This window comes from Alligator sinensis, unplaced genomic scaffold (genome assembly GCF_000455745.1).
Source record: "Alligator sinensis unplaced genomic scaffold, ASM45574v1 scaffold468_1, whole genome shotgun sequence".
Classification (NCBI taxonomy): Eukaryota; Metazoa; Chordata; order Crocodylia; family Alligatoridae; genus Alligator; species Alligator sinensis.
Window position 1 is genome coordinate 914,780 of NW_005842087.1, and position 6,141 is coordinate 920,920.

Sequence of the window (6,141 nt, forward strand, 5' to 3'; positions counted from 1 at the left end):
ATGTAACAAGCACACAGATTCTTAATTCTAAGCATTTTTTATACAGGAGTATTGGACCTTCATAAGCATTCTTGTTTGCTAATTGGTTATAAGGGAGTGACGCAAGGAGTTCTTTACTGAGCATGTCTCTATACCTGTGTTTTAGCTATGTATCTCATTTACATACATGTATGTTTCATTAGCATACTTTCTCCCCACCTAGGGGTGTGATTTTTAGTATTTAAATTAGCTCTTTGCCCTAGTCCTCTGATTCTGCTTTTGTTTTCAAGCCTCCTTTATCTAAGACTGTCTCCTCCTTATCATTGGAGATGGGCATTAGTTACATAACAGAGACTTTTGCTTGGGCTTTGTATAGTGGTTTCTAGGTCAAACCTGACAGCCTCAGCAGCCTTACCTGGGATTCTGGGGGCCTCCTGGGGCTCCAGCAGTGGCAATCTGCATGTGCAGAGCCTTGCAAGCAGCTAGAGCTTGGCTCTAGCCAGCCAAGCTCTGGTTTCAGGCAATGCATACTACTGCCATGTCAATGCCCCACTTTTTTCTGACAAGGGTGTTTTTTTACATCAGGATCTCTCCATGTCAAAATAAACTGCTGTGCTGCAAATTAGCAGTGCAGTAAATACCTGCATTTATGACGTGTGGTTTCCAGTTCTGCAGACAGATCTGCAGCATTGCAAACTGCACATGCACACTTATCTATATGTGGTCTTGTTGTTTAAAGTGTATTCAGAATCTTCTAAACGTTATGTCTCCCCATACCCCTGTCTCCCTTCCCTACTCTTCTCAATATGTGTTAGCTCATAGGCTGCCTATACATATATGCTCAGGGGCGGGAGAGGGGTGTTTTAATTAGAGTGGTTTCTGGACAGCTGCTAAAATTAAAACAGCTCACTGTCATGCGTATTAAGCCCCTGCACATTTCAAAATGGCTGCAGGATGCTTTATCTCAAGCTCATTTGACAAGGTTTAGATAAAGCATCCCCTTGGCCATTTTGAAATGCACAGGGGCTTAATATATGTGACACGGTGGATACACTAGAGCATTCTAATTAGAACATGGAGCAGACTTGATTAGTTAAGTCTTCTCCAACACATTCTAAATGAAATGTGATTAAGCACATCTATAGGCACCCATATTGACAGGCTTTGGGCAGCCTGTTGACACTCATTCAATTCCCTCTCTTTTCCCACCCACGTTTACAGCAGTTCAGCATTGTCCTTTGTTCCTAGGTTTCTGCTTGGGGAAAACAAACCACACCTTCCTGGATGAAGCCAGGTAAACTGCTCCCACAAAAATACTGATTCAGCTGTTTTTAACTACTTGGGAGCTCTTAATTAAGGACATTTCCTGTATATTTTTCCTTACCAATCTCTTTTGATTTAATTCTCTGTGTTTATGCAGAATTGTATCACACTGAAAATGAATGCACAAACTCCTTCATTCTCCACTGTATTTAAAAAGAAATGGGATCATGACTAAGGACATAGCTACTGATACACTGTAGAGATTTTGCAAGTGAAACAGGTATAAGGTGACACTTTAGGGTGCTTTCACATACCACCCTTAGGCACTAACTAGTTGAGAGAAGCATAAGATTTTATAGGTGATAGCCTACTTAGACAGATGCTATGAATGGACTTGCAGAAAGAACGGGCTTAAAATAAAGTGGAACTTAAATACAAAGGAACATAGGGAAGGAACACATCTAAAAGAGGCAAAAGGTGGCTTGAAAGGATCAGTAGGGATAAACAAGGCTGTTAACACATTGAAGGACATAGGAATTAACATCTGGAATTAATAGTTAATACAGGAAATGGGATAGAAATCCATATTTTCTGAGACCATGTTTAACATGAATCAGTCTGGAAGTTTTTCTTTAAGGACTCCTACTCAGAGGTCAGTGATAGAACCACCTCTGCTAGTTAAATGTGGCCCAAACCTGTGAGTTGTCAGGCACCAGGAAATCATTTCAGCCTGGCATGATCAAACTTTTAGTTTTATGAGCCTATTTATTAAATGGTTATAATTTTACATTCATTCCTAGATGTTGTGAAGGTTAACTGATGCTTGCAAAACACCTTCAGAGCTTAAGTTTAAACCAAAGTTATAAATCTACATGCAAAACAGTTATTGTAATGTGCATAACCAGTTTCACACTATTATATATGAGACACCACTTCCAAATCCTGCAGCACTCAAATCATGCCCTAGAGGATATGATTTCATTACTTTTGTTACACAATATATGGCACAGTGATGCTTAGCTGCAGGACATAGAGAGGTTTATTCTCTATTAACTATGGATAATTTGGTAGTTTACTTTATTTTGAGCTTTTCAATTCACACCCTTCCTAATGTTTATTTTAAATTCTCAGAATAATGCTAATCATTGCTACTATGTGCTACTATGTGGATAAATGTGCTACTATGTGGATAAATGGATGATTAAAAAAAAACACTGAATTTGTAAGAGTCTGACAAGTATTTTGTGGATCATTTAGTTAAATCTTATTAGCTTATGTTTTATGTGGTAATCTAGGAGTTGGTGAGTGTAATGTAATTACAATGAGTTACTGACTTTAAGACTTTCAAACATTTTTTCTAAATGTACGTTTTCATGGCAAGGTAGTCGGGAATCCATGCTGAGCTTTGGCTGTCAGAATAACCTATTTATCTTACTGACCAAATTATTTAAAGACAGGATATATTCCTCGATTGAAAGTTGGATGGGTGCACCTGTAAGAAGAAAATGATCGTTCATCCCTGTTGATGTTGTATATTTCTAATGAAAACACAGGTAATTGTCATTTTCCTTTTTATTTCACCAATGCAGAAAAAAGGGTTACAATAAACTAGAAATAAAAGCTAGTTTTGCATGAAAGTAAAAGTTCACTCTCTGAAATTCGCTCTGAGCCTTTTATGACTATCCCACATTTGTCATCACTAAAAGATTGTGAGTTACATCCATTCCCCAGGGGATTCAATACACTTTAACACTATTCTTTACCTTGCTTTAGGGGACTGATGAGAGCCACTTCCATGTAGTGATCCCAAGTAACGTCTCTGATAGCTAGGAGCCGAATAGACAAAAATGCAAACGTGCACAAGGTTAAGGATACAAACACTGTTTTTGTCAGACAAAAGAAAAACTTTGATTTTAGCTGGCTGGAGAATTAATAGTCATTTTTATTTCCTCTGGAGAACAGCTTCCTTACTTCATTTGTTTCCCCTCTCCATTATACGAGGCAAGCAAAAGTAATAAGACTTAATATTCCTTTCTTAAATTTTACTTTAGCCATCTGCAGGAATGTGTCATAGTCATAACAGGCAGAGGAAAAACTTGTATTTTACTTAGCTGTATGGTCCAAAACAGTATTTAGAGCCACTAGTTTTAATAGTTTTTTTCAGGACTGTGATGATAAACCTCATTCTCCTTCCTAGGACAGATTTAGAGAATTCTGATGTTCTCTAACTCAAAAAGACTCCAGTGTCGTGTGTATCAGTGTCCCCACACTGAAAAATGGTGGCAGGGCACTTTAGCTAAAGCTTGTTGAACGTTAGGGAACACGCCCCATGAGTCTGGATGTGCAGGCTACTTTAGATCTGTTTAAAATTCCTGAAACATTTCAAAATCAGCTACTATTTTGAGCTAGTCCTTCTCCACCCCAAACTGCACCACTTCTCAAGCATGTGTATAATAAATGCTCTTAAACTCCTCTTGCTATCTACCCTTCATGCCCATTGAATCCTTATCCTGTTTATCAACTTGCTCTGGATTCTGATGCTATAAGAGGACATATGCCCAATAAGACCATAGTTTCTCCATGAAGGTTTATTGACAGTTAAACAGAACGACTGTGGGGGAAAAAAAAGAGCAGTGACTCTTCCTAACTTGCTTTATACCCAAGCTCAAACTGTGGCTAATAGCAGAATGAGATTGCATCTATACTAAATAGTCTACTGTGAGAATAGTTTTTCCTTTCTTGCCTCTGATCAACAGTGAAATAGTTAAAAATTGGCATAAAAATAAACTGAAGTGAACCTTCATTGTTTCAGGCAATTCAGAGAGTCAGGCAGATATTAATGTACTCATTCTTATTTAATCCACATTTTAAAGGACGAGAGGATTTATTCCCCTCTCTCCCCCCCTTTTTTACTTTCTGTTAGAAAACCTTTGCTTGGGGAGTACAAAAGATGATAGACATTATTAAAAAGTACGGACTTACAAAGACAATAAAAGACAGACCAGCTTGACTCCTCCAAAGACATGCTGAGAAAGTAAGGCAGTATTATCAGAAAATTTTGTGCGAGTAAGAGGAAGGCACAGCAAAGAAATTCAGATATAAATAAAGAGGATGCCTACTAGACAAAAAGTTCTGCTAATCCCTGCCTGTGAAGTCCATGCAAAGTTTGCAGTTTTTAACTGAATATTGCCTCAGGCCCAACAGCTCTTTTGAGACATCTGATTGCAAACCCAGGTAGCTCTATCTATCTAAGTGCTTTGATTTTCAATTGTCATGTCTCCTTGGATTGCCTCCAAACAGGGATTTACATGTTACCTAGAATATTTTACAGGTTTAAACTGACACTTCCTTATTGCTAGAATGTGTTTTAATGTGTTAACAGGAAAAAAAAAATCCATCTCTGGTGCTCTTACCATGAAAGATGATGTTCTGGAGACATTGAAAATGAGGCTATGTTGGAAAGAGGGCTAGATTATGTTTAACTATAGGTTAAACAATGTTCTATGTGGTTGCATCTTAGCATATTATATACAGCATTAGACAATTACCGCATGAAATATTTTTAAATGAGCTACCTTCTTTCTTCTAAAAGCATGCATATAATTACTTTGCAAAATAACTGAAAGTCAAAAAAACTTCTGCTTCATCTTTAAGTTTACACCTTGTTAGTAGAAAGATATGAGATCAGGATACAGGAGAAATGGGATACCCTGCCTTCTCCACTGCAAACATTTGGACAGAACGGCAAAGCTATAGAGTGGTAAAGAAGCTCTTTTAATTCATTCTGACACATTTGGGGCATTTGTACATGCCACGTTTTTTGCCCTTTCTTGCACTGAAATGGCATGATTGTTTGCATGAGTGAGTTTTCTGGATGCTTTAAGAGTCTTTCTGGAGCATTAAAGTAAAACTCCTTGCACATCATTTAGCTTTCCTTGCTGTGAATTAAAGCACTGCATCCATGGATTCATTACATGCAAACAAAGAGGCACTCAAATATGTGCAATGAGCCTCTTTGTTCACCAGATGGAGCTGTGACTTCTTTGTAGTTCACCCCTTCAAATTGCTTCCACTTTAGAATCGCTTCTGCTTTGTTTTTTCTTGTGCTGTTTTCCAACTTTCCGCTTCCACAGATGTGTGTCAGGGCATGGGGTGGGAGGGCCCAGGCCCTGGGGGAAGCATTGGACCATCCCACTGTCCTGCAGATCCAGTTGGAGACCGGGCTTAATTAGTTCAGATATTAAGCTACTGTAGGCAAACACTGATGCGATGCTCCAAAATAAACAAGTTTAAATTTTATAGACCCTGTGGTGTGTACTGGCACCCTTGGATTACAATTACTTCTCAATCTTGCAAAACCAGATAGAAAAATACCATAATTAAGAACTTGAGACATTATACTGAAAGAATTTTAAAATATCATGAAATATATATTTTGTGCCTTACATATATGTTATGACATAATCTGAAATAAATCTGAACTCACAAGATGCAATACTAGAAACCAGAATAAAAATACAATGTAGAATTTCAATTTGAAATTGAAAATTTTTAATTTTGAAATTGAAATTTGAAAATGAATTTGAAAACCAAATGTAATTAAAAAGGAAGGAGTCACATCAGAAACAGAATGTTTTCAAGATCCATGATGTCCATTTGTCGCAGAGCACCTCGGTGCTCTGCTCCTAGAGGGGAGAAACTGCCAGAGAGAGAGACAGAGCCCTGGCAGGTCATAACGAGCCCAGCTGAGTGTCGCCAGGGTAACGAGCCCAGCTGCGGGTTGCCGGGGCAGCTAAGGGGAACCAGCTGCCTGTCGGGGGCAGGGCCTGGCCCTTATAAAGCCCAGGGCTAAGACCAGGCTGGCAGTTCCCTGCCAGCAACTGGAGAGGCAGGGGGGCC